This window comes from Nomascus leucogenys, chromosome 6 (assembly GCF_006542625.1).
Source record: "Nomascus leucogenys isolate Asia chromosome 6, Asia_NLE_v1, whole genome shotgun sequence".
Taxonomy (NCBI): Eukaryota; Metazoa; Chordata; class Mammalia; order Primates; family Hylobatidae; genus Nomascus; species Nomascus leucogenys.
This window is the reverse complement of record NC_044386.1, coordinates 50,993,381-51,004,660: the sequence shown is the minus strand read 5'-3', so window position 1 is coordinate 51,004,660 and position 11,280 is coordinate 50,993,381. Positions and strand designations below refer to the sequence as shown.

Here is an 11,280-nt window from a genome sequence, read left to right as displayed (position 1 = left end):
TTGGGAAGCCAAAGGCAGGCAGATCACCTGAGGTCAGGAGTTCAGTTCAAGACCAGCCTGGCCAACATGGTGAAACCCTGTCTCTACTAAAAATACAAAAATTAGCCGAGCATGGTGGCAGGCACCTGTAATCCCAGCTACTCAGGAGGCTGAGACAGGAGAATTGCTTGAACCCGGGAGGTGGAGTTTGCAGTGAGCCAAGATGGTGCCATCACACTCCAGCCTGGACAACAGAGCGAGACTCCATCTAAAAAAAAAAAAAAACTTTCAGTTTTTGGTTTTGAAAATGTCATGATACCTGTTGAGATAACTGCTGAATATGTGGGGTAATACACAGTCTAGGGCATGGTATCAAAAGAACTTGTCACTGTATATATCGGAAATGGTAAAAACGTGTTTTGCCATTTTCACGAATTCATTCATTTTTCATGTTTCACGAATTCTTTTAAAAAAAAATCCTGCTAATTCTGTTTCTCTTGCTTTTCTCCTTTATGACTAAGTTTTCCTCATTATGGGTTACCTCACATTACTACTTACGAAGACATCTCTTTAGTCAGAAAACAGTAGCTTGGTTCAGCTCTAGCTTCATTGTTAAGGTCATAGGTAAGTCTGGCAAATGGCTAGAAACATTCACATGTTTGCTTGTCCTTAATGCTCTCACCTTTTCTCAGCTATTTGGATGTTTATACTTTTGCTTACTTTGTAGTGTGCCAACTTAATGTGTGTTATAGACTAAATGTTTATGTCCTCCCAAACTTCATATTTTGGAAACCAGACATGGTAACTCACACCTGTAAACCTAACGTTTTGGGAGGCCTAGGTGGGAGGATTGCTTGAGTCTGGGAGTTCAGGACCAGCCTGGACAACATAGTGAGACCCCATCTCTACAAAAAAAAAAATTTTAATTAGCCAGGCATGGTGGCACACACCTGTAGTCCCAGCTACTCAGGAGGCTTGCCTGAGCCCAGTAGTTTGAGACTGCGGTGAGCCATGATTATGCCAGCCTGGGTGACAGAGCAAGACCTTGTCTCAAGAAGAAAAAATAAAATTGCCAATTACGGTGGCTCACGCCTGTAATCCCAGCACTAGGAGGTCGAGGTGGGTGAATCACCTGAGGTCAGGAGTTTTGAGACCAGCCTGGCCAACGTGGCAAAACCCATCTCTACTAAAAATGCAAAAATTACCAGGACATGTTGGTGAGCACCTGTAATCCCAGCTACTCGGGAGGCTGAGGCAAGAGAATCTCTTGAACCCAGGGGGTGGTTGCACTGAGCCGAGATCGTGCCATTGTACTTCACCTGGGCAACAAGAGGGAAACTCTTGTCTCCAAAAAAAAAAAATTTGGAGGGCTGGGCACAGTGGCTCACACCTGTAATCCCAGCACTTTGGGAGGCCAAGGCAGGTGGATCACGAAGTCAGGAGTTCAAGACCAGCCTGGCCAACATAGTGAAACCCTGTCTCTACTAAAAATACAAAAATTAGCCAGGCATGGTGGTGCGTGCCTGTAGTCCCAGTTACTGGGGAGGCTGAGGCAGGAGAATCGCTTTGAACCCAGGAGGTGGAGGTTGTGGTGAGCTGAGATTGCGTCAGTGCACTCCAGCCTGGGCAACAATGCGAGATTCCATCTCAAAAAAATAAATAAATATTTGGAGTCCCATAATAAATATTTGGAGTCCAGTGTGATAGTATTTGGAGATGGGGCCTTTGGAAGTAATATGGGTTAGATAGGTCATGACGGTAGGGCCCTCATTATGGGATTAGTGGCGTTATAAGAAGAAGAAAGAAATCTTCCTCCTCAAGAGCACAGAGGAAAAGCCATATAAGAATACAGTGAGACGGCCACCTGCAAACCAGAAAGGGAGCCCCCACCAGGAACCACATTGGCTGGCACCTTGATCTTGGACTTCGCATGCTCCAGAACTATGAGAAATAAATTTCTATTATTTAAGCCCATGGTAGTTTTATGGCATCCTAAGCTAAGACAACGTGTCTCTAGTTTCCCACAGATTCATAAAGGTCCACACAAAAATGTTACACTGTTAATAGTGTCCTGTCCTTGAATTTAACAGCAACCAACATATTGTTTGTGTAGTTCTTGCACCATTTGGAAACAGTGACCTTTAGGTGTTGCAGGTAACTATTGGGAAATCCTTCAATTTGTTTAACGTTTCCATATTTTGATTTGCATCTTGGGAGTTGCTTGGAATTTGAGATCCTCTTCTGTCTCTTGAGGCTGCTTGCCGGGCAAAGTGGCTCACGCCTGTAATCCCAGCACTTCGGGAGGCCCAGGCAGACAGATCACCTGATGTCGGGAGTTAGAAACCAGCCTGGCCAACATGGCGAAACCCCATCTCTACTAAAAATACAAAAATTAGCCGGGCATGCTAGTTCACACCTGTAATCCTAGCTACTTGGGTGCTGAGTCAGGAGAATTGCTTGAAACCGGGAGGTGGAGGTTGCAGTGAGCCAAGATTGTGTCACTGCACTCCAGCCGGGGCAACAGAGCAAGACTGCCTCAAAAAGAAATCAGAGGCTGGACATAGTGGCTCATGCCTATAATCCCAGCACTTTGGGAGGCCAAGGCAGGTGGATCACTTGAGGCCAGGAGTTCAAGACCAGCCTGGGCAACATGGCGAAAGCCTATCTCTACTAAAGATACAAAAGATTAGCTGGACGTGATGGTGTGTGCCTGTAATCCCAGCTACTCAAGAGGCTGAGGCACAAGACAATTGCTTGAACACGGGAGGTGGAGGTTGCAGTGAGCCAAGATCACGCCACTGCACTCCAACCTGGGGCAACAGAGTGAGACTCTGTCTCAAAAAAAAAAAAAAAAAGAAATCAGAGATACGTAAATGCAGGTGTAAACTCATACACTTAATGGGCTATAAGTTTTGGAACTGGCTGTGATAATGTAACAAAAGTAATAATGGGCTGTAAGTGGTATTAAACGTGGGATTAACTGGATATTTAATGATACCAAGGAATCATTAATTTTGTTTGGCTATAATGTTTTATTATTAGAATGATGTTATGATTAAATTGTATTTTTGCCTGGATACAGTGGCTCACACCTGTAATCCCAGCACCTTGGGAGGCCAAGGCAGATGGATCACTTGAGGCCAGGAGTTCTAGACCAGCCTGGCCAACATGGCGAAACCCCATCTCTGCTAAAAATACAAAAAATTAGCCAGGCCTGGTGGTGCACGCTTGTAATCCCAGGTACTTGGGAGGCTAAGGCAGGAGGATCACTGGAACCCAGGGGAGGCTGCAGTGAGCTGAGATCGCGCCACTGCACTCCAGCTTGGGCAACAGAGCAAGACTCTGTCTTAAAAAGAAGAAAGAAAGAAATTCTATTTTTTAAATGTTTTTTCCTTTTATTGAACTCCATTTATAGCCTTTCCATTCAGAGCATAAAGATTAAATTTTAAAACAAGGCTTGGCACCCTGGCTTATGCCTGTAATCCCAGCACTTTGTGAGGCCAAGGTGGGTGGATCACCTGAGCTCACAAGTTTGAGTCCAGCCTGGCTAACATGGTGAAACCCCGTCTCTACTAAGAGTACACAAGCCTAGAGCAGTGGTGTGCGCCTGTAGTCTTAGCTACTTGGGAGGCTGAACCAAGAGAATTGCTTGAGCCTGGGAGGCAGAGGTTGCAGTGAGCCAAGATCGCACCATTACACTCCATCCAGCCTGGGTGACAGAGTGAGACCCTGTGCCCCTCAAAAAAAATGTTTTTTTAAACAAGAATCGCTTAGGCATACTGAAATATTGAAGAGGAAATTATATTAATATCTGGGACTTGTTTCCAAATAATCTGGAATTGGGGCAGGGTGTAAATTGTTGGCAATATCAAAGAAACGAGGAGTTGGAATGATAATTGTAGAAGCTGCATGATACATGTTTTTTATACTTCTGTATATGTTGAAATTTTTTATTAAATTATAATTGTGTATAATTACTATAATGCTTTCATTGTCTATTCTGTGTGGTTATGTTTCTTGCTGAAATTAATACATAAAGAGTCTTCAACTTAAATGACTTATCAAGCATAAATATTAAAATGCTGGATGTTACTACACATTTGACTCCACTTACCATGCATTTATTCATCAACTATTAAATGCTTTCATGTAGATTTCTCATTTAATCTCTGCAAGGTAGGTGTTACCCCTGATTTTACAAATGAGAAAACGTAGATTCAAGATAAGTAATATGCAGGTCGAGAATAGCAAAATCGGTCGGGTGTGGTGCCTCATGCCTATATTCCCAGCACTTTGAGAGGCCGAGGTGGGTGGATCACCTGAGGTCAGGAGTTCAAGCCCAGCCTAGCCAACGTAGTGAAACCCCATCTCTACTAAAAATACAAAAATTAGCCAGGCATGATGGCAGGTGCCTGTAATACCAACTACTTGGGAGGTTGAGGGAGGAGAATCGTTTGAACCCGGGAGGTGGAGGTTGCAGTGGCCCAAGATTGTGTCACTGCACTCCAGCCTGGGCGACAGAGCGAGACTCCATCTAAAAATATAAAAATAGCGAAATTATGACTTTTCCCCCATTTGGTCTCCCACCTGGAAACTCATGTTTTATTTTTACTCTACCATGCTGCTTCTCAGACATGCCTGACTTTTTTCCCCTGCTGTTTTCCTTTAGGAGTGAAAGCCTGGCACAACATGTACAATAAAATTCAGGGAAGATTTTTGGGGTCTTTGTCCTCTTCTTTCCTGTTAAAGCAGCTAGAGTCAGTAGGCAGGACCTAAGGTGTACTACACCATAAGGAAGCCATGGAACAGTGAACTGGCAAAATTCTAGACCCAACTCATGAAATTTTGGTTCTTCAAGAATTTCTTTGACTGCTATTACCTGTATTTGTGTTGATTACTGTTCAATATACTGGGTCTTGTCTCACTTTCAGAACATAAACAAAGAGCTCAATCCCAACGCACTTGTCTTTGTTGTCCTTCCTGTCTGTGTTATACATCTTCTCAATTAGAAGGCGTGTCTGTACAGCTCAGCAGCTCAGGAGATAAGAGTAAATGCAAGGTACAAACGTTCCCAATACTGAGCAGCCATTCAGTCATTGCTTTCTCATTCTTCTCAAGGACATTCCAAGGTTGCAATATAGGGAAGCTTGGGACAACCCCTATGCCCAAACTGATTGTAATAGTGGAGCTTTATGAATTACGTATAGTGTAGCAGAGGTTAACTAAATTCTCACCCTGAAGTATGTGAAGAGACCAGATTTCATAAGCACTTGTGGTTAGAGACCCAAGAAAGGATCCACCTATTGAGGTCTTAACATGGGTTCAGGGTATTTATATTCCCTTAATTCCTTCTAACTTGCCCCCACCTCAGAAAAAAATTCACCATACTTAGGGAAATCTAGACCCAACTATGCTTAAAGCAGTCCTTTGCTGACTAGTCCATAGAGTTGCTTATGTGAGATAGACTTGCAGCTGTATGGTACACTTTCCCTGCCTCTAGCTTTCTGCATCTCCAGGCCAGAGAGAGTTAATGACAACAGAAGTACAGACTCCAGTTTTACCCACAGAGATAACCCTTTGACCAGACAAAAACACAGGATCAGCCGGGAGTGGTGGCTCATGCCTGTAATCCCAGCACTTTGGGAGGCCGAGGCAGGCGGATCACAAGGTCAAGAGTTAAAGACCAGCCTGGCCAACGTGGTGGAATCCCGTCTCTACTAAAAATACAAAAATTAGCTGGACATGGTGGCGTGTGCCTGTAATCGCAGCTACTCAGGAGGCTGAGGCAAGAATTGAACTGGGACCCGGGAGGCAAAGGTTGCAGTGAGTTGAGATCGCACCACTGCACTCCGGCCTCGGCTACAGAGTGAGACTCCATCTAAAAAAAAAAAAAAAAAAAACTATCACTGAAGAAGCGAAGAAGCTATACTATTATTGATTCTGACTCATATCAGAAGTCATTGAAAAATATTGATCAAATCAACTATGTAAAAATCAAAAACAGGCAGAGCACGGTGGCTCACGCCTGTAATCCCAGCACTTTGGGAGGCCGAGGTAGGCCGGATCATGAGATCAAGAGATTGAGACCATCCTGGCCAACACAATGAAACCCGTCTCTACTAAAAATACAAAAAAGCTGGGTGTGGTGGTGTGCTTCTGTAGTCCCAGCTACTCAGGAGGCTGAGGCAGGAGAATCCCTTGAACCTGGGAGGTGGAGGTTGCAGTGAGCCAAGATCACACCACTGCACTCCAGCCTGGTGATAGAGTGACACTTGGTCTCAAAAAAAAAAAAAATCTGCATGACCCCCCCCCCAAAAAAAAATAGACAAGTCAAGGGACAGATTAACAACCTAGGAAAAAATGTAAGGAACACTGATAAGTACTCATAGGGAAATATTTTCTGCTTAATATAAACTTAATGATAGATTAAAAAGGAAGGTGCAGGAAGTGTTGTATATATTGTGCTACCTTTGAATAAAAGAAGATCACTGATAATCAAGCCTAGTGTTAGGTAAACTGAAACTTTTGGCCTGCCTCCTGTTAATAACCCATGGATTCCCTTCTATCCTGCCTCTGGGATGGGATCACTCTGGGTTTTCCAGGGCCTTTTAGAAAAGACTCGACCCTGGCACCCTGTCTCCTATTCCCACCAACAGACTGCTATGCAAGACTCAGTGTCTTAAAGGCAGAAGCTGTTAGTTTCTTTGCATTCCTCACACCTGCCACAGTCCCCAGAATACTTAATGTTACTTAGCTGAACTGAATAGAACATATGTAGGGCCCAGTATACTTAAGATCCAAATGTGTCCCCTCCAATGTGTATTCCGTTAGAGTGAGTTTCTGTTGATTTCCAATCTGTTTTAAAGTTTCTGATACCCAGCTATAAATCCTGTAGCTCCCATTCCCTTTTCCCACAATCATAACTGCTATCTTTTCTCCATCCCTTCTGGAAATGTACATTAACCCTAGCTTTTTTGGGAAGCAGGCATTACCCTGGTGCTCAAGATAAAACTTGGCAAGTTGATTTTTGTTCCTTAAGGATTTCCTCAATACGTATTTGGTGCAAGCTTGACCCTTTGTTCTGGCAGGTTATGATTCAAGGTTTCTCCAGTCTTTTCTCCAGAAACGTTCTGAGAGTGTTGCATGACAAGGTGGAAAAGAGCTTATGCTTTAAACTCACATATAATTGCTTTCAAGTTTGATTCTGTCACTCGTCAGCTCCATGATATTGAATAAGTCACTAAAGCACTCTGAGCATCATTTTCCTTATCTATAAATTTAGGATAATAGTGCTCATCTCATAATGTTGTTGTGGGGAGTTGGAGATAATGTATGTGAAAATCCCTCGCATAAAGTAACTGCTCCAAATGCATCCCCCTTCTTCTCCACAAAGTGATTTATGAATTGATGAAGAAATAAATGAATAGCTTTCCCAGGCAGCAATGCTTACCTTATTTGTAGAAACCTGTATTACAAATTTCTGGCTGGGCACAGTGGCCTACAGCTGTAATCCCAGAATTTTGGGAGGCCAAGGCGGGCAGATCACGAGGTCAGGAGATCGAGACCATCCGGTGAAACCCCGTCTCTACTAAAAATACAAAAAAAATTAGCTGGGCATGGTGGCAGGCGCCTGTAGTCCCAGCTACTCGGCTGAGGCAGGAGAATGGCGTGAACCAGGAGGCGGAGCTTGCAGTGAGCCGATTTCACGCCACTGCACTCCAGCCTGGGTGACAGAGGGAGAGTCCATCTCTGAAAATAAAAAGAAAGAAACTTGTATTAAAAGTTTCTGAATACAGGGGCAAACTAGGTCTCTTAGTAGTTTGCCTTGGCCTATACTACTAAAGTGATAGGTCTCTCCCTATCACTTTAGTTTTTGAACTTTGTGCTCTTGAGGTATGTCCGTATGTCCTGATCAAAGTCAAATCTAGGCGTGACAATGATGTAGGGAGCCTGTATATAAGGGCCCTCTTACTAGCCTCCTTGAGGCTCTCAGATGGTAAGGCAAAGTCTCTGGCCTTTAGGGGATAACCATCCATCAGGGTACATAAATAACAATTACATATGGTAGAAAATGATATGACATGAGATGTACAGAGAAAACACTATGGTAATTTAATAAAGACAATTTACTTTTTTTTTTCTTTGAGATGGAGTCTCACTCTGTTGCCCAGGCTGGAGTACAATGGTGTGATCTCGGCTGCCTTAGCCTCCCAAAGTACTGGGATTACAGGCATGAGGCACCATGCCCGGCCGACAATTTACTTTTAGCTAGAGAAGATCAAAAATGGATTCACTCATTTCAGTCAATAAAGATTTATCATAGATGTTTCTTTTTTTTTTTTTTTTTTTTTTTGTCTTGAGACGGAATCTTGCTCTTGTCTTCCAGTCTGGAGTGCAACAGTGTGATCTCGGCTCACTGCAACGTCCGCCTCACAGGTTCAAGCGATTCTCCTGCCTCAGCCTCCTGAGTAGCTGGGATTACAGGCAGCCACCACCACGCTCAGCTAATTTTTTGTATTTTTAGTAGAGACGGAGTTTCACTATGTTGGCCAGGCTGGTCTCAAACTCCCGACCTCAGGTGATCCACCCTCCTTGGCCTCCCAAAGTGCTGGGATTAAGGCATGAGCCACTGCGCCCAGTCTATCATAGATGTTTCTGGGCAAGGTGTTATGCTGGACATTAGGGATGCAGAGATTAAAATTATCTTCTGGGCCAGGCACTGTGGCTCACGCCTGTAATCCAGCACTTTGGGAGGCTGAGGTGGGCGGATCACCTGAGGTTGGGAGTTGGAGACCAGCCTGACCAACATGTAGAAACGCCATGTCTACTAAAAATACAAAATTAGCCAGGCATAGTGGCACATGCCTGTAATCCCAGCTACTCCAGAGGCTGAGGCAGGAGAATCGCTTGAATCTGGGAGGCAGAGGTTGCAGTGAGCTGAGATTGTGTCATTGCACTCCAGCCTGGCCAACAAGTGTGAAGCTCTGTCTCAAAAAAAAAAAAAGTTATCTTCCACTTACTTTTGTGCTTGTTTTATTTGTTTTGTTGTTGTTGTTGTTGTTTGAAATGAGTCTCACTGTGTTGCTCAGGCCTGATTACAGTGGTACAATCACAGCTCACTGAAGCCTCAACCTCCTGGGCTCAAGTGATCCTCCTGCCTCAACCTCCTAAGTAGCTGGGACAACAGGTGTGTGCCAGCTGTTTTTTAATTTTTTGTAGAGATGGAGTCTTACTGTATTGCCCAGGCTAGTCTCGAACTCGTGGGCTCAAGTGATCCTCCTGCCTCGGCCTCCCAAAGTTCTGGGATTACAGGCCTGAGCCACCATGTCCGGCCTCTTTTGCTTTTTTTTTTATTATTATTATTGTTATTTATTTATTTATTTATTTATTGAGCTGGACTCTCACTCTGTCACCCAGGCTGGAGTGCAATGGCGCGATCTCGGCTCACTGCAACCTCCGCCTTCCAGGTTCAAGCGATTCTACTGCCTAAGCCTCCCCAGTAGCTGGGATTACAGGCACCCGCCACCATGTCCAGCTAATTTAGTATTTTTAGTAGAGATGGGGTTTCACTATGTTGGTCAGGCTGGTGTTGAATTCCTGACCTCAAGTGATCCACCTGCCTTGGCCTCCCAAAGTGCTGGGATTACAGGTGTGAGCCACTGTGCCCAGCCTCTTTTTTTTTTTTTTTTTTTTTTTTTTAGAGATGAGGTCTTGACATGTTGCTTAGGCTGGATCCAAACTCCTGGGTTCAGGTGATCCTCCTGCCTGAGCCCTCTGAGTAACTGAACTGGGACTACAGCCATAAGCCACCATGCCCGGTTTTTACTCTTTTGAGAAGCTGAGGGTTTAGTAGGGAGACAGTTACAGAAAAAAATAATTACAGTATAACATGGTAGGAATTGTTTTTATAATAGTATATTCAATGTGCTTTGGAAGCAGAGATCAAGAGTGATTAAGTTTACAAACATTGTAGAGAAGAAATTATGTTTGAGTCTTGCAGGATAAAGAGGAGTCTACCAGATAAAGAAGACAGGAAAAGGTATTAAGTAGTCAGCCTTTGTAGTTAGCCTTTTATCTTGAAAATTTGAAAGAATTTAGACATTCACAAGTGGCGGGGGGATCTATGAAGAGGGAACTGCATAATAAAGGTGGGGAAATTATAATAAAGCATGAAGTGAAGTGGTTCTTTTTTTTTTTTTTCGGTACCAAATTTCTTTATTTGAAGGAATGGTACAAATCAAAGAACTTAAGTGGATGTTTTGGTACAACTTATAGAAAAGGTAAAGGAAACCCCAGCATGCATGCACTGCCTAGGTGACCAGGGAAGTCACCCCACAGCTATGGGGAAATTAGCCTGAGGCTTAGCTTTCATTATCACTGTCTCCCAGGGTGTGCTTGTCAAAGAGATATTCTGCCAAGCCAGATTCGGGTGCTCCCATCTTGCACAAGTTGGTCACGTGGTCACCCAATTCTTTGATGGCTTTCACCTGCTCATTCAGGTAATGTGTCTCAATGAAGTCACACAAATGGGGGTCATTTTTGTCAGTGGCCAGTTTGTGTAGTTCCAGTAGTGACTGATTCACATTTTATTCCAAATGTAATGCACACTCCATCGCATTCAGCCCGCTCTCCCAGTCATCACAGTCTGGTTTCTTGATATCCTGAAGGAAGATTCGGCCACTTCGTTGGTTCTGCAGCTTCATCAGTCTCAGCATGTTCCCTCTCCTCATGAGATTGGTGAAGAAAGTATTTGGCAAAGTTTTTCAAAGCCACATCATCACGGTCTAAGTAGTAAGACATGGACAGGTAAACGTAGGAGGCGTAGAGCTCCAGGTTGATCTGGCGGTTGAGGGCGGCCTCTGAGTCCTGGTGGTAGTTCTGGCGCACCTGCGAGGTGGACGCCGTCGTCATGGCGGCGACTAAGGAGAGGCGGCGCGGCGGCGGAGGCCTTGGGGCAGTCCGAGGGGGCGGTGAAGAGGTGAGGGAGGGCTGGCTATGGGCGGCCGCCCGGCGCGGGGGACGAGCGCCGAGTTCCATCTAAGCACTGTTGAAGCAGGAAACCCCGACGACTCTCGGCGAAGAACGTCTCGAAGTGGTTCTTACTCTAGTATGTGTAAGTAAAAAGAATTCATGAATTGGGTCCAGTTTGTGTTGGGACTAAAGACAATGGGAAAAAAAAATTAAAGATCTTCATAATAGGACATGATAAGATTAGAACTTTGAATTTAGAAGATTAAGTTTGTAGTCTTGTTCAGGATAGGTTGGATTAGGACACACCAGGAGCAAGAAGGGCAATTAAGA

At 44.2% G+C, this 11,280-nt stretch overlaps 1 pseudogene across 1 annotated transcript; it reads right to left on the bottom strand.

Moving 5' to 3' along the window:
• Positions 1–10,180: 10,180 nt before the first annotated feature.
• Positions 10,181–10,910, bottom strand: LOC100592658 (annotated as a pseudogene). Its single transcript, XR_004030435.1, has one exon. The product of XR_004030435.1 is annotated as a ferritin heavy chain pseudogene (transcript).
• Positions 10,911–11,280: the final 370 nt, after the last annotated feature.